The sequence below is a fragment of the Rattus norvegicus genome, chromosome 2 (genome assembly GCF_021556685.1).
Source record: "Rattus norvegicus strain SHRSP/BbbUtx chromosome 2, alternate assembly SHRSP_T2T, whole genome shotgun sequence".
Taxonomy (NCBI): Eukaryota; Metazoa; Chordata; class Mammalia; order Rodentia; family Muridae; genus Rattus; species Rattus norvegicus.
This window is the reverse complement of record NC_141535.1, coordinates 247,021,773-247,042,981: the sequence shown is the minus strand read 5'-3', so window position 1 is coordinate 247,042,981 and position 21,209 is coordinate 247,021,773.

Below are 21,209 nucleotides of genomic sequence, written 5' to 3'. Positions count from 1 at the left end.
CCTCTCGCCATCAGATTATCTCTAGTGTTACCTGGTTCTGCTATTTCTGACAGTGGCTAGACTGTCCTATAAGCCTGTGTGTCAGGAGTGCTGTAGACCTGTTTTCCTGTTTTCTTTCAGTCAGTTATGGGGACAGAGTGTTCTGCTTTCGGGCGTGTAGTTTTCCTATCTACAGGCCTTCAGCTGTTCCTGTGGGCCTGTGTCTGGTGTTCACCAGGCAGGTCACTTGCAGCAGAAAATTTGCTCTTACCTGTGGTCCCGAGGCTCAAGTTTGCTCGTGGGGTGTTTTCCTCTGGCGTCAGAGATGTGTGCAGAGTGCAGTCGCTTCTGTTTTCCCAGGCATGTCTGCCTCTCTGTAGGTTTAGCTCTCCCTCCCACAGAATTTGGGTGCAGAGAACTGTTTATCTGGTCTGTCCTTTCAGGTTCCGGCAGTTTCTCAGGTGCAGCGATTTCATCTATTTTGAGTTGAGAAATTAGTTGTGAAATACCAAGGATAAAAAGATGAGCCATAAAAATATAGTAATTTACAGACAGCCAAAGATGATTGATTATAAAGTAGCTTGCCATGCTACCCATTACTCTGTCTTTATCCATGCATCCAACCACCTATTCATTTACAGAAAAATGATTTATTAAACCCAATTAAGCCAGGAATGGTGGTTTACCATCCCAGAATCATGAGTTAGAGGCCCACATGATCTTGATAGTGCAAGTTCCATGAGTCAACCAAGCCCTTCATTCAAAATAACTCAGTCAATTGAAAAATAGAGCCTATATTTTAATGTTCTGAAAAAGACCTCTTTGCAGAAGGGACTATGTGTTATTGAAGTTCAACTCTATAATAAAAAAATTGAGGTTCTGCAACAGGCAAATAAGACCACTGAAGAAGCACAGAACCCTGTTAGGAGTATATAGCAAGAATGGTAATTTTACCTGGCTAATTTAAGATACTTTTGCCATTGTGTTAATGATCACACAGGTTTTATATCAATGAGTCAATTTTCTTTAATGAAAGGCAAACTTGCCATTCAATGAACTTGGAAAACCTCAAGAAACACTAGATTGTAAATCATTATCTTTTTTCCCTAATGCTAGTACAAAACACCATGATTATCTATGACGATTATGTGACTCTAGCCTCAGGCCAAAAATCTAGTAATACATGTAAGGTATTATTGAATAGAGTTTGATAGAAGCAGTTTCAGAAGTTTGAGAGGTCAAAGCTCTCTCAAAAGAAGGAATCCAACTTCTAGAAGAGAGTTTCAAATACACTTTCTGTTCATTCTGTTCTCCTTTTAATTTGCAATTAATTTGATGAGGGTAAGATTGCATTGTGGCATTTATTCAATAAAAATTGATTGAGTGTCTACCATTACAGAAACCCTGTTTTAATCAGTAGAGCTATAACAAGAAAAGACAGACTGCAGCCTAAAATCCTAGTACTGCAAGGAGATCAGAAAAGAAATAAATGAGCCCAGCATGACCTAAATCATTTAGAAATCATACATTTGAACTATGGTATATTTATAGCTAAGAAAGAATTTGAGGTATTATAGAGTCTACAGTCTGTGAAGTCACATATTCAACACAAAAATGCTTCCATTTGAAAAAATATTATGTTCTAATCACATGAGGAAACAAACAATCATGGACGTGGACCACAGAGCTTCCCATAAAATGGAGGATAAAATATTGGAAACTGCCATAAAAGTGTTCACGAGTTTCTAACGAATCGGTGAGCATGGAATGCTCAATGCAAAAATGCTATCTTCAGTCGTCCGTTTTCTTTAAAACTATTGGTGACATGATATGACAAAGATAAAGCCCTAGAGGAACTAAGAAGTAGCTGCATGGTTCCTAAAGCCAAGATGTACCACAGGCCTTGCTCTACCAAGGATCTGCCTAGCTTTGAAGGCCATGGAACAACTCAAGATACAGGTAGAATAAATGATACAAGCAGTCACTGAATTTGGGACACAGCATAGGCCATCTGCTACAGTATAGAGTGGCCTAGACCTGGCAGTCCCTTCATGAAACCATGACGTATAAGATGCCTGCAACAGGATAACATTTCAGAAAAAATAAATAAGAACTTTAATTGAGTAGTTAGGATAAGAAGACTAAGCACCTCAAGTGTGATATAACATGTAATTGACAATGATTATTGAATGAACTCAAACATCAGTTGAAGGCAATGTTTTCAGGTTTAACTAAAGTACCTGCACATTCATGATTCTTCAAATTATTAAATATGAGTCTGGAAAAGATGTATACAATTGTGAGGAAATATATTAGGGTTTACAGAGTAAAATAATAAATTACAGATTAAAAAGAAGTGTTGTCACATAGTATTGGTGTTAAGAATTTTCAGAGACAAACTATTCATCACACCCAAGCACATCCATGCAGTTCATACTCGGCTGAAATATGTCTAGTACATAGAAACTAATAAAGGCCAAAATTATTATGAGGAAATTAATGTTTTATCATGTGGATCAACAGTGAGACCATTGTGGGTTGAACTCGTATTTCTCTCATAATTAAAAGCCACATATCATGTTGGTAAAATCACATTAACATATCTCTGCTTCTATGGCCCTTATAGTAGATGCATTTTTTAAAGGTCTGGGTCTTTCTTCCTTAAAGCGGTTCAAAAGGTAGAAGCTCCCATTAACAGGAAAACTTATTCCCCTTAGTCAATGCTTTTAGTGCTGAATCACATTGCATTTCTGTACAAGATTCTTGTCAGGAAGGGGAAGGATTTATTTTGGCTCAGAGTTTCAGAGGGATCAAATTATATTTCTCTAGATTCATTGCTTGGATTGAAGTAAAACATTGTTACAATTTAATAATATGGGATATGGAGGCTGTTCTCCTGATATCCATCAAAATAATGTATAAAACCTCTTAGTAATAACGTCATCAAGCTAAGAATGCACCAGTGGACACACATTGATTTGGTCAGAGTCCTCAGGACTAGATACTTCTGAAGAATGACAGTAGATGGAACCTAAATTTTTAATATAAATTATAAATGTATATATATACATATGTATATATATTTAAACTTTACATTATGGTCAGCTAAATGAGAATCCTATATGTAATATTTGATCTAAACTTAAATATATACCAGACAGCTGCCTTTACATTAATACAAATAAGAGCATTAAAATGCCATGGCTCCTGTGTCTCTTTTTATTCTTTATTTGGCTATAAAAGAACTAAAATGTCAAACGTATGTAAAACTTCTGTTATCACCTTTTACTCTTTAAAGATAAATATTTTATCTAGATCAATAATATTATATATATTTCTTCCTATTTTTTTCAAAAACACAATAAAACAAATTTAAAAGCTAATAATTGGCAAAACTGTTCTCTTATTTTTATAGAAATCTGGAGCTATATAAATTATTTACCTTCCTGGATTTAAAATTCACATATCCCATTTTCTTATCATCTGATCTCTCAGCATTTTATGTATAATTGTGAACACATCAAAGTAGAGGCCTCAACACTATTTAAATTTCTGGCCGATTTCTTGTTTTTGTTGTATGTCTTCAAGTTTCTCATTGAATGGCATCTAGCTCTCCACATTGCATTTAACTGGAGGCTTAGCCATGCAAAAATTTTATATTTTGTTGTAAGGTGAGAGACTGGAAGAAAAATATATCCATTCTAGATGTGTGTGCAAGATAGGTTTATACATTTCAAAAGAAGACAAAATTTAAAAGGATCAATTGCTTGCCCCCAAACACAATTTAAGTTTGGAACATGTATGGTACTTTAGTCTGTCTTAGTACTCCTGTCTATATTTAAAAAATTCAATAGCTGAAGATAGGTTCCAGTACAGATCTCATCCAAAATTATGTACTTTGTTATAAAAATACAATAATAAAATGCATCTGGCAAGCAAAGGCAGGGGATGGGACTCCACTTCAATATAAACTACTCTCTTAACAGGTATGGGCTTCCCACAGAGAGAATGGTCTACAATCAAACAAGAAAATAACCTTTCCCTTGCTTGGTTTCAGAGTTTTCTACACCCGTGTGTTACAAGGTCTCATTCATGTTCTCTTAAAGTAATAATGTATGTGTTTGGTGAACGAAATGCAAACCTGTCTTGATTGCTGATGAATGAATAAATAAATTCAGGCAGTGAAGGAAAAACAGAATTCATTTTGTATGGTGGTGAGATAAGTGAAAAAGTTATTTGTTTTAGAACAAAGCCTAAAATAGAGCAAATCACTAATCCCAAACACAATCTTAATGAGCATCCCTAATTGTAACACGATCATCCCGAGAAAAATCAAAGGGCAAAAATCATCAAACAAGAGAAAGCGGAGTTGTCTCTTCTGTTTATCCACCAATGCTCTTCCCGTGTTTCTCCAGGATTCAGCCCCACTTCTGGGCTCCACCACCTTTGCCTGTCACTCTGACGTGAGACTGAGGCTCTAAGTCTGCATGGCTTGGCTTCCTGCACCTCTGCCCTTCCTGTGGGTCTCTGTATAGAAGGAGCATCACAGTAACAAGGTGCTGTGAAAAGAATGGTTTCCAGCTACACTGCCACACCACTCTCTGCTGGGTCTCCACGTGCCAATAGCAGCATCTCACTTTGTGCAATGTTCCCATGAAACTTTCCTTATTAATTAATGTGAACAAACATGGATAGATATAATTATGAGTGCAGAATGACTGTCATGGAAAGTCTAGATCTTATAGAAACAGGTGTTTGGATGCTGCAAACATAGATGGTATGCATGCTGATCAATTATGTCTGAAAAAATAGTACATGATATGGGCAAGAGGCTAAGCAAAACCACTATAGATATTAATACTTATGCTGGAGAAAGATAGAGGCTTAGATAATATTCATACATAAATATAATAGCTGTTAGGTGGAGAATTAGATACAGTTATACCTAGAGATACAGACACTTGATGGAGAGAAAGATACAATTACTGGTAACACTGGGTAGAGAATTACAATCTAGCATCATGACAGAATTTCTGGCAGGTTAGGAACAGCGGCATGAGCACACCTGTACACCAGCATGAGGACAAATAAATAAATGTATGGACAGTAATGAAAAGTGTTCACACTACTGTAAGCTAGCTTTTTAGTCCCTTGGAAATGTCCTTGAGACAGACATTGTATACTTACTAATAAAGTTAACACACGAATTGACCTAAAGGAATCCAGGTATCAGACACTGATAGTAATGGTAGACAGGAGTCTTTATGCTTCACATATTGCGTATGCCATTTAGTATACGCTATCACAGGCAATATGTACATAAAAACAGGCCCCAAAATTAGCATTAAATTAAGTGAAGAAGAATTGAACCTTTGGAAATTAAATAACCTGGCTAATAATACTTTTGGAGTTAATGCCTGAGGCTCTGAATTATGGTTCTACAATCTGCAAGTTTTATATTTACTTCAGTGCATTCAAAACAGCATTCTTTGTAAGGTTTGAACAGAGATGAAGATCTATTATGATTTTCACTCATTACTGAATGATTTCTGCATGGCTACTACTTTTAAAAGCATTTAAAAACCAATTATATTTTATCCACTACCATCTAACAAACATTTGCAAGCAATGAGAATCGGTGCCCATCTCCTTTTAAGGATCAATAGATGATTGAACAATGAAACCAACATTTTCCAGCTCACCTTCCTCTTGCTTTTGAATATTCATCCAGTATAGGGGGGCAAGATATTTAAATTAATTAATGTGGACTATTTTTTAAATGTTTGTAAGTATCTCATTCATCTTCTGTCACAAATGATAGGCTGGTGTCCCTCCTAGACATAACTCCTTTGCACGGTATAGGACTTTAATTACCAAGTATATTTAATCTATTCGATATAGTATATTTCTTCTCATTTTTCTCACTTAATATATGTTACCTAAATTCTAACTCACGTGAATAAAACAGTTATTGGCTTGCAAGATCCATGCATAGATACCAATAGAATAGGATAAATGAGAATATGAAAAGAAATAAAGCCAGCTCATTTGCAATGCCAAATAGCTTGTTGTTTTATTACATAATATGGAAGTGGAAACGTTTTGACTGAATAACTCATCTCAAAAGTAGCACTCAACTTGTTTATAGAACACACATCGATCAATAGTTAAAAGATAAAAGGCTGATGAAATCTGGGTGCCAAGAGATTTGAACATTTTTCTACTTAAAGAAGAGATAAAAAGACACTCTTGTCCAACCTTGTACATTTTTAATTAATGAACTGTAGGTAAAAAGGCAAGAAACTCTAGAATTCAGGAAATTAAAAATATAATTAAGAGTCTGTATTATCATGTGGTAGAATGACAATACATCGATCGCCAAAAAATAATTTGGTCTTTCAGGTCTTGACTCATCCACATATAAGCAAACCGGAATAGAGGCAAAACCTACCTTTGAATGGCAAGGCTTCTGTAACCTCCGCAGTGCGTTACATGTATTCACACACGCACACAGACATATACAGACACATATACTCACATGCGTACTCACACACAAACACATACCTACAGGTTCAATATCAAACTCTAAAGAAGGCTTTCCTTGTGTGAACTTTAGTCTCCTCCTTGTCTTTCCTTCAGGTAAAGGGCATTGAGTCAGAAAAAAATACAAAAACAAAATAAAACAGTGCATCAGCAGTAATGCAAGGGAAGCTGAAGCCCACCAGGGAGTTCTAATGTCCAAGGTTCAATGACCTAACACCAAAGAGTCAGCTGTGAGTTGCCGAGCAGCACCTGAAGGTAAAAGCCATAGATGCAATAGCTCTAGGCCATGACACCAAGGGGTAGATTCACATTTCCAGACAGAAGGAGAAGGAGGAATCCACAAGATGCTAAAAAGCCAAGAGTCCCCACACCACAAAATCTTCCACTCTAAGCTATGGATAACAAGATTCTGCCTTCGACATACATAGCAATATGTTCCAGCTTTGAAAGCTTATAGCTGAAAGCCATTGGTTCTCATGACATTGGACTAAGATGCTTTGTGCTTGGAAAGCCAAACTGTGAACTGCTAGAAGTGACAGTCACTAACACAGAGGGATTTTCTAGTGTGCTTCTTAGTTACTGTGGTAAAACCCCTCTCACAAAAGAAGCCAGCCTGGAGAGGAAAGGGTTATTTTGTTGACAGGTCTGTCACAGTCCAAAACAGAGGGAGGGCAGGGCAGGAACACAACAGGAACTGGAACAAGGACTTGGAAGGATGTTGCTTCCCAGCTCACTTTGCTGACCTCGTGCTTACTCTCTGCTTTGCTTCTAGCTGTGTTATCCAACCTGCCTCCACGTGCTTGAGGAATTGCTTTGATTTCATATTAAGTTTCATTTGTTTGCTTGAATATTGTTCTTTTCTATCTAGAGGATAAATTGCTTCACTTGAAGTGAAACCCTGAAAATACTTTACCAAAAATGATACATAGTAAAAGTTAATAACTATATACTGCACGTAAGGCATATACTCCTCTTCAAAATTATACTCATAAGATAGGATTATCTGCCAGTATTATTATCAAAGAAGAGCTGATATTTTTTTAATTCCTTTGTTTTCAAGGTATATTCACTCAGTACCGTGAACTGCGTCCACTCTCATGAAAGACCCAAGCAAGAAATGCAAACGAGTGTGGTCATACTGACTTCTTGGATAGATACTGACTTCAGTGATATGATTCAGGCTCCATATTGAACACTGAGGCAACTTATGGTTGCTCTACAGTATATTAGGAGAAGAAATTTTGAGTTTGAAATTATACTCCCTCTTCATGAACATAGCCTTAGAGACATAATTATTCAATCACTGAGACCTAATTTTCCTACAATGAGTAAAATAAGTGTATCACAAGAAAATGTAAAGAATAGTGTAAAAACAGAAGCAGGAATAGCCTGAAAAGGAGAAATATAAAGCCTCAGCTGCAGCCAGAGAGGCATGGGGGTCAAATTCCTCAGACAAATGTAAGAGCAGAGCCCCTTTGTATCCTTCATCAGCTTCCACTAAGGTGAGCCTTGGCAGTTTAATAGAAATAGAGTCCAACGCAAAGGTCGCAGAAAGAACCCTTCGCTCTCAGACATGGACGGCACAAAGAGTTCTTCGGTCAATAGAAGCACAGATCCTGGAAGGGATGCCTTGCTCTACGGCTAAGACAGAAAATGTTCACAATTATTTGCGAGCATTTCAAAATGGTGGAAGGAGTCTCAGACGCAACGTTGCTGCAAGGGGGTATGAATAATATTTTGAGATACAAGAATTGGCAGATAGACATAGAAGAAGAAGGGGACGGAATGAGTGAGGAAATGAAGTACTGGATTCTGAACAGAAAACGCAGTCAATGTCCCTGAGTCCATCTTGCTGCAAATAAACGATCTACATCATAAGCTGAAGCGAAGAAGAAATCTTTCTTTTCAGAGAAATTGCAAAGAGTGCTATGCATTTGTTCTAAGAAGCCTGAAGATTAGTTTCCATGTATCACTTAAGTCCGTGAGGGCATTTTTTTTAAATTTTTTTTATTAACTTGAGTATTTCTTATATACATTTCGAGTGTTATTCCCTTTCCCGATTTCCGGGCAAACATCCCCCTAATCCCTCCCCCTCCCCTTCTTTATGTGTGTTCCCCTCCCCATCCTCCCCCCATTGCCGCCCTCCCCCCATAGTCTAGTTCACTTGGGTTCAGTCTTAGCAGGACCCAGGGCTTCCCCTTCCACTGGTGCTCTTACTAGGATATTCAATGCTACCTATGAGGTCAGAGTCCAGGGTCAGTCCATGTATAGTATTTAAGTAGTGGCTTAGTCCCTGGAAGCTCTGGTTGCTTGACATTGTTGTTCATATGGGGTCTCGAGCCCCTTCAAGCTCTTCCAGTTCTTTCTCTGATTCCTTCAACGGGGGTCCTGTTCTCAGTTCAGTGGTTTGCTGCTGGCATTCGCCTCTGTATTTGCTGTATTCTGGCTGTGTCTCTCAGGAGCGATCTACATCCAGCTCCTGTCGGTCTGCACTTCTTTGCTTCATCCATCTTGTCTAATTGGGTGGCTGTATATGTATGGGCCACATGTGGGGCAGGTCTGAATGGGTGTTCCTTCAGTCTCTGTTTTAATCTTGGCCTCTCTCTTCCCTGCCAAGGGTATTCTTGTTCCCCTTTTAAAGAAGGAGTGAAGCATTCACATTTTGATCATCCGTGAGGGCATTTTTATTATAACTCTCCTTCAAAGAGTAGGAGGAGAATCAGAGTTGTGTACATTTAAAACTGAAATACATGACCCACACTACATTCAACAGTTGATCAAGTTCATCATCAAAAAAGAAAAAAAAAGTCCACCTTGACAGATAAGTACCTTGGCTATGAAATGGCTAGATGTGGTTATATGATGCCTTGCATCTCTAAAATGATGCTCAAAAAACTCATGGTCCCAGCCTGAAAATGAAACGCATTGGATAGATCTGTACATCTGACGTTTCAGTGACACATTCAAAAAGTCAAATTTATCAAAAGCAAGGGAACAAAACGATGCAAGAAGTGGAAGAGGGTATAAAGGCATGACAATAACATGAAATGTGCTGCACTTGAGTTTGATTCTAGAAGAATCTTAACCAAGAATAGAATGAAGTCCTAGGTCAGCTCTGCCTTGCATGCACCATAATAAAAAAAAATGTCAATAACAGGCACAGGTGACGTATCTTCTGCACAGCCATTTCTAAATGTTAGTGTAAATCAGAAACGTGTCTTAAAAAAAGACTTCCTCGCTTGTGCCTTCTGTCTTGTTTAGCTTCTGTGGGTCTGTGGAGTATACCATGGTACCTGTATTTTAATACTAACTTCCACTTATTAATGATTACATACCAGGCGTATTCTTTTGGAACTGGGTTAACTTACTCAAGATAATATTCTTATGAATCTTTCCATTTCAAGAGTGGACAAGTCCCAATTTCTATTTCTGTTCTTTGGCCCCTAAAAGATTAGAACCTTTTCTTCTTACACATGTTTAAGTCAAAACTATGAGCCTGGTTGTATAATACACACAATCTTCATGAGGCACAAAGAAAATACATCATGAGAAATAAATTTCAGTCTTCTAGATGCTCCTCCTGAAGCAGCATTTGTGCCAGATTCTAACTCAGGGGACTAGGGTATGAAAGAGGCAATTAGGTGAGTCTACAATTTGGCTACCTCTCTTATTAACAGGGAAGAGGAACACCCATAATTTTTTTATCAGGGAAAAGCACATTAAGGAGATAAACCATTTTACTAGCAAAAGTTTTATTCATGCCACAGAATCTCAGAAAACAACAGAAAAAGGAAAACATTTAATACATCTTCCAGTGTTGGTGCTTAAAGGACAATTATGGCAGGGAGGTTGGCATAGCACAGCCTTTATTATGAACCAGAGGTAAAGAGTGTTTCTGTGTCCTGCTTCCTCTTTTATTAAATAATCATGTTTCTCCTTGCCCTTACTCCCATGTTTTCTTTTGAATTTTGGGGGAAAGCAGCTTTTCTGAGTTCCTTATCATTGCTGGGAATCTCTCCAAAATAAAATCCTTCCTTATCTCCAACTTTCCTCAGACTTCTCTAATGCAAGAGGCATTTTTTCATGTTTTCTTTCACATGTCCGTATGTCACTATAGCAATGACTAAAGTCACTATCTACCCCCAGAAAGATAACACTACTCTGAACATCATCTTCATGCAAATTCTGAGGATGCAGACAAAATGTAGGAAGATTCTGCACTACATCAGAACATGAATGGACTCAAGTCTAATGAGTGAGACCTAATGATCAAGGTATTTTAGCTTTTCTTATTTTTCCTACTCTATGTTGTACATGCACATCACTAAGCTCTGATGACAACATGCTAACTCTCTTATTTCTCACTCCCTTTCTGGTTGTTTATTTGTTTGTTTGTTGTTTTTTTGTCTTAGACATCTCCCGAGGGTTTAATAACATAGTGAACTTTAGACAAAGCAATGACCACACTCATGATACTAATTTTTGTGTTAAAGGCATTATCATTGTGTCCAGAATGTGAATAAACCAAAGAAATTTATCCCATCAAGGAGGAAAAGGCATAACAGAATAGCTAACACCACAAAGGCAATGAGGCAGAAAGAAACAACATCTGTGCCATAAGAATTAGTTTTTATTTCATGTCTGTGAAATGATGTAACCCACATTTAGTATGATCACCCTTTTTTAGTTATTCTTTCCTGTGTATGTCGTATAGACAGATGAGAAATGTCACTATCTCTAAGGCAGGTGGAATGTTAAGTAGAAAGACAGATACAGAAAGGTATATACACAGTTAATAAATAATAAATATATAGATAGGTAATTGATATATGTATATTGCATATATCATATGTCATACAGAATAGATAGAAGATAAATACATAGCTATGTAGAAAATAGATAGTTGATAGATAAATACATACATACATAGATGATAGACAGATAGTAGATAGATATATAGACAATGATGATGATAGATAGATAGATAGATAGATAGATAGATAGATAGATAGATAGATCAACCTTAAGACATATGGAATATCTATCCTTCTTAAAATAACTGACCCTCAAAGCGGAAAGAGAAATTTGAAAGAGTGTCACCAAGACACTAAACACATATTTTAAAAAGGCAATAGGATATATAATTATTGGCATGATTATGGCATATAAAACATATTTGTTTATTAAGTCGAAAAATCCTAGAATCATGTAGTATAGTTAAGATATGGATAAAGTTTGTTTTTCAAAGTCTCATATTCTAGAATCGTAGTCACTACTATATTACTTTTGAAGTATTCCAAGATATGAGAGAGAAAGAGAGAGAGAGAGAGTGTGTCATGGGGCTCTACCCAAACAATGGATTAATTCTGTTCTATGGAGTTTTGTTCTCTTTCTTGCTATTTTATAAGTACCTAAATTCCTATGTTTTCCTAACATTGTACAAACAACTTCCTTAAGGCAAGAGCAAGCAAATGTTTATGTAATGCATTTCAATCTCTGACACTTTGAGATAAATGAATTGGTTGGGTTTTTGTTTGGTTGTTTGCTTGTTTGTTTGTTTGGTTGGTTGGTTTTGGTTATATTTTTTATTTTTCTAATCATAGCCATTCTGCTATAGCAATAGAATCAGAGTCAAACATTACCATCTAAGTGTATTTCAACTAGATTTGATGATAAACTGATAAAAGAACGGTATGCTTACATTTGAATTTCATCTGAGTGTTGCATGGTGCTGAATACTTTTGCCATATTCCTGTACTTATATGAAACACACTGAGAAAAAATTATTTCTACAATTGTTCCCTCCCTTGGGACATTTAAATGGTTTAAATTCCATTTAGATATTGGTCCTTCAGAAGCACCATAATTACTGAAGATAAATGCCTCATCTACTCTCAAATCTTCATTAAAATTAGCTTTGTTATTTTTGTGGTGCCCAATAGCATAGCTATTAGAGTTAAGAGTCTGTCAGCACTTCCATTTACTAACTCTGGGTTTTTTAGGGTTCATTATCTTTTCTGTTTTGAATTGCATTAGCCTGAAAATTAGCTGTCAGCATGAATATGTATTATATTACCCAAACTCTATGCACACATCAGTTAGGCAACAGAGAAGGTAGAGATCGGTCACCTCTTCCTAGCTTCTTCATGAAATTCTAAAGGTGTGTTGACTGCTTCATTATCTCACAGCCAGCCACAGGGTGAGCATTTTAATCATGGACTTTCTCAGAGAATGGGTCCTAAGCCTGACCTAATCATTTTGATATTTAAAAATGTATGAAGAAGCCAAATTGAAAATGTACTGTAGTTGGATTTCAATATTCAATACATTTTAAAGCTTCTGGACAAAATTACATTCCCACATAATTAGAGATCTAGAAGAAAAAATAAAGACCTATGATTTATGCCATTTTAACCAAAGAAGAAAAGCAGAATAAATCACAGTGCGTGTCTTTGCTCATTTTACCAGAGCCGTTTCTGCACTTGCAGGTAGGTAGTAACAGGAGGTACTAATCACCACAGAACCAGGAGTGTAGTGCAGTGTAAAAGCACGAGAGCACATGTGCTCTACTGTGCAGAATAGAAACCATGAGGCACTTGTTTGCCATTTTCTCAAAAACTCAGTAATTCACCCCTCTACTTATTATTTTAGTTTCACACTAAGCCTTTTTCCATTTTTCCATGTTTCCCAGAAAACAATTGGAAACCTCCAGTCTGTACTCTTTTTTTTTTTTTTTTGAGTTACACTAGGAAGAGTGGTGGAGGTAGCGAAGATTGCACTGAGAGAATTAGTCCTTCTTATCTTCAATGAGAATGCATGGATTTTCAGAAATAAACTATGCTCTGACATGAACAGCATGGCCAAGAGATCCTAATAGATGATGCTGTGCAAAGACAAGTATTCTGCAATGATGCTGCCACATTGCTTATTTGTAAGGTGACTGAAAATTATAGAAAGACAACAAAGAATATTGGAGTTCTCACATCTAAAACACATGTTTACACATCTAGCATCAATGATAAGCAGTGGCTAAAATATTATTTATACTATTTTAACTTCGGAAAAGTACAATATAAAATACTTCTGTGATGGCATAACAGGTCATTATAAACAGATTTATAGAATCACTGCTGAATATACAAATGTAAACTCTAATATCTTACTAAAATATTAAAATTAATGATCAAATAAAATCCATTAAAGCATAGAGCAGCCCAATAGGATTCAGAACCCTTCATGGAGGCGATTTTGCTTCTGGTGGATGGCTGTTGAGTGCTGTTTCAGGATGATGTAATGCACAGTGAATGCTGAGGTCTTTATTACCCTGACCTTCTCCTGCATTACAGTTACAAGATACTACAGATAGCTTCAAATACATGTTCCATCTTGTTCCAAAATTCAGATTTACTTAGCTTTTCTGCAGCCATGGCTTTATTTTCTACTTTTTAGGAAAAAACATTAATTTTTAATGTTTTTCTAGCAGGTTTAATATCGTACTGAGATCAGTGTTTTCAGACTCTTTCAATGATCTTAAGTATAAAAAGAATGGATCTTAAACTACTGCATAAAATGGTATTTTTTTTTTTTTTGCTAAAAGTGCAAAATTAATTCAGGACCCGGAAGGTCTTTCTCAGGAGCTTCTTTCAGTTTTCCTCATGAGCATCATTCCAGGGTCATCAGTTCTCCTCAAGCTATGCACCGGGATGAAATCACAGGTTAGGATTGGTGAGTGTGCACACACAAACCCACATCTCTGGAACATTCTACTATGAAGAGATCCTTTAGTAAACTCTTAATAATATATCGACTGCATTATCATTTAGTCTGAAATGAGTTCCTGCTTGCCCCAGCCTGTGAGGTATTAGGCTTTCCCTCTTTAGTACTTTCGAAAGTTCTGCCTTACATTTGATGAAAATTTGACTTGTAAGGTGAGTTTCAAATCTACATCATTTGAATGTATGGATGAAAACTACCATGTAGACTACAAGTGCTACTTGCCATACAACTGATGTATGCCTACTGAACCAGCATAAGTTCCCAGAACACAAACTGGATTAACAAATTTGATTGGCAGAAGGAAAGAAGAAAGGATGAAGACAGGGAATTGTTAGTACACAGACAGTGTGATCACCTTTTAAAGCGCTTTTTACACAATTCATCATACCAGTCATAAAAATATTGACGAGTTATGATGTCTTCCCACCTAGCATCTGCAGTAGTCAGATGTAGCTGAGAGTAGGGTATCACTGAGGTGGCTCCTTATTTGTTATCTTCTGAAATGGAACTGTGGTACCCTGATAATGCTGCCATCTCAGATATGAGGAAATCTTGCAAATTAAGGCCAAGCACCGGAAAATAGACAATAACTGTGGGGCCAGCCCTTAGGGATTCAGCTTCTATGACCCATTGTGTGAGACAGAAATTCATGTCAAATAATTTAATCTAATATAATTTTTGTAGTGTTTTGTATCAAACCCACAATCTGCATATGCTAAGAAAGGGCTCTGCAGCTGAGTGACAGTGGGACCATAATCCAATATCACTTAACTCACATTGTGACCCACAGAAACATGTTTTTTCCAAGAGGAGTAAAAACAGATTTTTCAATGAGAGTCTAAACTGAGAGATTTTAAAAAGCAGATGTTGTATAAGTTTAATGGGTCTGTCTATACTAAAGGAAAAAAAATCTTCCAGGTATTGTAGATATTTCCCAAGAAAATACCCCACATACCTTACACAAGGTATGTTTTCTGTGTCCTAGTCACAGTTACACTGTGTTTAAAAGAACTGTGAAGTGATATGTTTTCTATATCCTCCCATAAAGTCTTGGAGAAATAATATATGAATCATTCTGTTAAAAATTTATGTTATAAGATCAGTACCACTTGCAATAAAGGATGAGTAGGTTACCACATTTTCAAACACTTATCTTTTTCCTTGTAAAGTATTATCTACTCGTCCCAAGATAAATAGAGGAGAAAGATCATTTCTAAGTAATTTAGTAATTTTTTTTATTAACTTGAGTATTTCTTATATACATTTCGAGTGTTATTCCCTTTCCCGGTATCCGGGCAAACATCCCCCTCCCCCCTCCCCTTCCTTATGGGTGTTCCCCTCCCAACCCTCCCCCCATTGCCGCCCTCCCCCCACCAGTCTAGTTCACTGGGGGTTCAGTCTTAGCAGGACCCAGGGCTTCTCCTTCCACTGGTGCTCTTACTAGGATATTCATTGCTACCTATGAGGTCAGAATCCAGGGTCAGTCCATGTATAGTCTTTAGGTAGTGGCTTAGTCCCTGGAAGCTCTGGTTGCTTAGCATTGTTGTACATATGGGGTCTGGACCCCTTCAAGATCTTCCAGTTCTTTCTCTGATTCCTTCAACGGTGGTTCTATTCTCAGTTCAGTGTTTTGCTGCTGGCATTCGCCTCTGTATTTGCTGTATTCTGGCTGTGTCTCTCAGGAGCGATCTACATCCAGCTCTTGTCGGTCTGCACTTCTTTGCTTCATCCATCTTGTCTAATTGGGTGGCTGTATATGTATGGGCCACATGTGGGGCAGGCTCTGAATGGGTGTTCCTTCAGTCTCTGTTTTAATCTTTGCCTCTCTCTATCCTGCCAAGTGTATTCTTGTTCCCCTTTTAAAGAAGGAGTGAAGCATTCACATTTTGATCATCCGACTTGAGTTTCATTTGTTCTACGTATCTAGGGTAATTCAAGCATTTGGGCTAATAGCCACTTATCAATGAGTGCATACCATGTATGTCTTTCTGTGATTGGGTTAGCTCACTCAGGATGATGTTTTCCAGTTCCAACCATTTGCCTACGAATTTCATAAAGTCGTTGTTTTTGATAGCTGAGTAATATTCCATTGTGTAGATGTACCACATTTTCTGTATCCATTCCTCTGTTGAAGGGCATCTGGGTTCTTTGCAGCTTCTGGCTATTATAAATAAGGCTGCAATGAACATAGTGGAGCACGTGTCTTTTTTATATGTTGGGGCATCTTGTGGGTATATGCCCAAGAGAGGTATAGCTGGATCCTCAGGCATTTCAATGTCCAATTTTCTGAGGATCCTCCAGACTGATTTCCAGAATGGTTGTACCAGTTTGCAATCCCACCAACAATGGAGGAGTGTTCCTCTTTCTCCACATCCTCGCCAGCATCTGTTGTCCCCTGAGTTTTTGATCATAGCCATTCTCACTGGTGTGAGGTGAAATCTCAGGGTTGTTTTGATTTGCATTTCCCTTATGACTAAAGATGTTGAACATTTCTTTAGGTGTTTCACAGCCATTTGGCATTCCTCAGCTGTGAATTCTTTGTTTAGCTCTGAACCCCATTTTTAATAGGGTTATTTGTTTCCCTGCGGTCTAACTTCTTGAGTTCTTTGTATATTTTGGATATAAGGCCTCTATCTGTTGTAGGATTGGTAAAGATCTTTTCCCAATCTGTTGGTTGCCGTTTTCTCCTAACCACAGTGTCCTTTGCCTTACAGAAGCTTTGCAGTTTTATGAGATCCCATTTGTCGATTCTTGATCTTAGAGCGTAAGCCATTGGTGTTTTGTTTAGGAAAATTTTTCCAGTGCCCATGTGTTCCAGATGCTTCCCTAGTTTTTCTTCTATTAGTTTGAGTGTGTCTGGTTTGATGTGGAGGTCCTTGATCCACTTGGACTTAAGCTTTGTACAGGGTGATAAGCATGGATCGATCTGCATTCTTCTACATGTTGCCCTCCAGTTGAACCAGCACCATTTGCTGAAAATGCTATCTTTTTTCCATTGGATGGTTTTGGCTCCTTTGTCAAAAATCAAGTGACCATAGGTGTGTGGGTTCATTTCTGGGTCTTCAATTCTATTCCATTGGTCTATCTGTCTGTCTCTATACCAATACCATGCAGTTTTTATCACTATTGCTCTGTAATACTGCTTGAGTTCAGGGATAGTGATTCCCCCTGAAGTCCTTTTATTGTTGAGGATAGCTTTAGCTATCCTGGGTTTTTTGTTATTCCAGATGAATTTGCAAATTGTTCTGTCTAACTCTTTGAAGAATTGGATTGGTATTTTGATGGGGATTGCATTGAATCTGTAGATCGCTTTTGGTAAAATGGCCATTTTTACTATATTAATCCTGCCAATCCATGAGCATGGGAGATCTTTCCATCTTCTGAGGTCTTCTTCAATTTCCTTCTTCAGTGTCTTGAAGTTCTTATTGTACAGATCTTTTACTTGCTTGGTTAAAGTCACACCGAGGTACTTTATATTATTTGGGTCTATTATGAAGGGTGTCGTTTCCCTAATTTCTTTCTCGGCTTGTTTCCCTTTTGTATAGAGGAAGGCAACTGATTTATTTGAGTTAATTTTATACCCAGCCACTTTGCTGAAGTTGTCTATCAGCTTTAGTAGTTCTCTGGTGGAACTTTTGGGATCACTTAAATATACTATCATGTCATCTGCAAATAGTGATATTTTGACTTCTTCTTTTCCGATCTGTATCCCCTTGACCTCCTTTTGTTGTCTGATTGCTCTGGCTAGAACTTCAAGAACTATATTGAATAAGTAGGGAGAGAGTGGGCAGACTTGTCTAGTCCCTGATTTTAGTGGGATTGCTTCAAGTTTCTCTCCATTTAGTTTAATGTTAGCAACTGGTTTGCTGTATATGGCTTTTACTATGTTTAGGTATGGGCCTTGAATTCCTATTCTTTCCAGGACTTTTATCATGAAGGGGTGTTGAATTTTGTCAAATGCTTTCTCAGCATCTAATGAAATGATCATGTGGTTCTGTTCTTTCAGTTTGTTTATATAATGGATCACGTTGATGGTTTTCCGTATATTAAACCATCCCTGCATGCCTGGGATGAAGCCTACTTGGTCATGGTGGATGATTGTTTTGATGTGCTCTTGGATTCGGTTTGCCAGAATTTTGTTGAGTATTTTTGCGTCGATATTCATAAGGGAAATTGGTCTGAAGTTCTCTTTCTTTGTTGTGTCTTTGTGTGGTTTAGGTATAAGAGTAATTGTGGCTTCGTAGAAGGTATTCGGTAGTGATCCATCTGTTTCAATTTTGTGGAATAGTTTGGATAATATTGGTATGAGGTCTTCTATGAAGGTTTGATAGAATTCTGCACTAAACCCGTCTGGACCTGGGCTCTTTTTGGTTGGGAGACCTTTAATGACTGCTTCTATTTCCTTAGGAGTTATGGGGTTGTTTAACTGTTTTATCTGTTCCTGATTTAACTTCGGTACCTGGTATCTGTCTAGGAAATTGTCCATTTCCTGAAGATTTTCAAGTTTTGTTGAATATAGTTTTTTATAGTAAGATCTGATCATTTTTTGAATTTCCTCTGAATCTGTTGTTATGTCTCCCTTTTCATTTCTGATTTTGTTAATTTGGACACACTCTCTGTGTCCTCTCGTTAGTCTGGCTAAGGGTTTATCTATCTTGTTGATTTTCTCAAAGAACCAACTTTTGGTTCTGTTGATTCTTTCTATGGTCCTTTTTGTTTCTACTTGGTTGATTTCCGCTCTGAGTTTGATTATTTCCTGCCTTCCACTCCTCCTGGGTGTATTTGCTTCTTTTTGTTCTAGAGCTTTTAGGTGTGCTGTCAAGCTGCTGACATATGCTCTTTCCTGTTTCTTTCTGCAGGCACTCAGCACTATGAGTTTTCCTCTTAGCACAGCTTTCATTGTGTCCCATAAGTTTGGGTATGTTGTACCTTCATTTTCATTAAATTTTAAAAAGTTTTTAATTTCTTTCTTTATTTCTTCCTTGACCAGGTTATCATTGAGTAGAGCATTGTTCAATTTCCAAGTATATGTGGGCATTCTTCCTTGATTGTTATTGAAGACCAGTTTTAGGCCGTGGTGGTCCGATAGCTCGCATGGGATTATTTCTATCTTTCTGTACCTGTTGAGGCCCGTTTTTTGACCAATTATATGGTCAATTTTGGAGAAAGTACCATGAGGAGCTGAGAAGAAGGTATAACCTTTTGCTTTAGGATAGAATGTTCTATAAATATCCGTTAAGTCCATTTGGCTCATGACTTCTCTTAGTCTGTCTACATCTCTGTTTAATTTCTGTTTCCATGATCTGTCCATTGATGAGAGTGGGGTGTTGAAATCTCCCACTATTATTGTGTGAGGTGCAATGTGTGTTTTGAGCTTTTGTAAGGTTTCTTTCACATATGTAGGTGCCCTTGTATTTGGGGCATAGATATTTAGGATTGAGAGTTCATCTTGGTGGATTTTTTCTTTGATGAATATGAAGTGTCTTTCCTTATCTTTTTTGATGACTTTTAGTTGAAAATTGATTTTATTTGATATTAGAATGGCTACTCCAGCTTGCTTCTTCTGACCATTTGCTTGGAAAATTGTTTTCCAGCCTTTCACTCTGAGGTAATGTCTGTCTTTGTCTCTGAGGTGTGTTTCCTGTAGGCAGCAGAATGCAGGGTCCTCGTTGCGTATCCAGTTTGTTAATCTATGTCTTTTTATTGGGGAGTTGAGGCCATTGATGTTGAGAGATATTAAGGAATAGTGATTATTGCTTCCCGTTATATTCATATTTGGATGTGAGGTTATGTTTGTGTGCTTTCATTCTCTTTGTTTTGTTGCCAAGACGATTAGTTTCTTGCTTCTTCTAGGGTATAGCTTGCCTCCCTTTGTTGGGCTTTACCATTTATTATCCTTTGTAGTGCTGAATTTGTAGAAAGATATTGTGTAAATTTGGTTTTGTCATGGAATATCTTGGTTTCTCCATCTATGTTAATTGAGAGTTTTGCAGGATACAGTAACCTGGGCTGGCATTTGTGTTCTCTTACACTCTGTATGACATCTGTCCAGGATCTTCTGGCCTTCATAGTTTCTGGCGAGAAGTCTGGTGTGATTCTGATAGGTCTGCCTTTATATGTTACTTGACCTTTTTCCCTTACTGCTTTTAATATTCTTTCTTTATTTTGTGCGTTTGGTGTTTTGACTATTATGTGACGGGAGGTGTTTCTTTTCTGGTCCAATCTATTTGGAGTTCTGTAGGCTTCTTGTATGCCTATGGGTATCTCTTTTTTTAGGTTAGGGAAGTTTTCTTCTATGATTTTGTTGAAGATATTTACTGGTCCTTTGAGCTGGGAGTCTTCACTCTCTTCTATACCTATTATCCTTAGGTTTGATCTTCTCATTGAGTCCTGGATTTCCTGTATGTTTTGGACCAGTAGCTTTTTCCGCTTTACATTATCTTTGACAGTTGAGTCAATGATTTCTATGGAATCTTCTGCTCCTGAGATTCTCTCTTCCATCTCTTGTATTCTGTTGGTGAAGCTTGTATCTACAGCTCCTTGTCTCTTCTTTTGGTTTTCTATATCCAGGGTTGTTTCCATGTGTTCTTTCTTGATTGCTTCTATTTCCATTTTTAATTCCTTCAACTGTTTGATTGTGTTTTCCTGGAATTCTTTCAGGGATTTTTGCGATTCCTCTCTGTAGGCTTCTACTTGTTCTCTAAGGGAGTTCTTCACGTCTTTCTTGAAGTCCTCCAGCATCATGATCAAATATGATTTTGAAACTAGATCTTGCTTTTCTGGTGTGTTTGGATATTCCATGTTCGTTTTGGTGGGAGAATTGGGCTCCGATGATGCCATGTTGTCTTGCTTTCTGTTGCTTGGGTTCCTGCGCTTGCCTCTCGCCATCAGATTATCTCTAGTGTTACTTT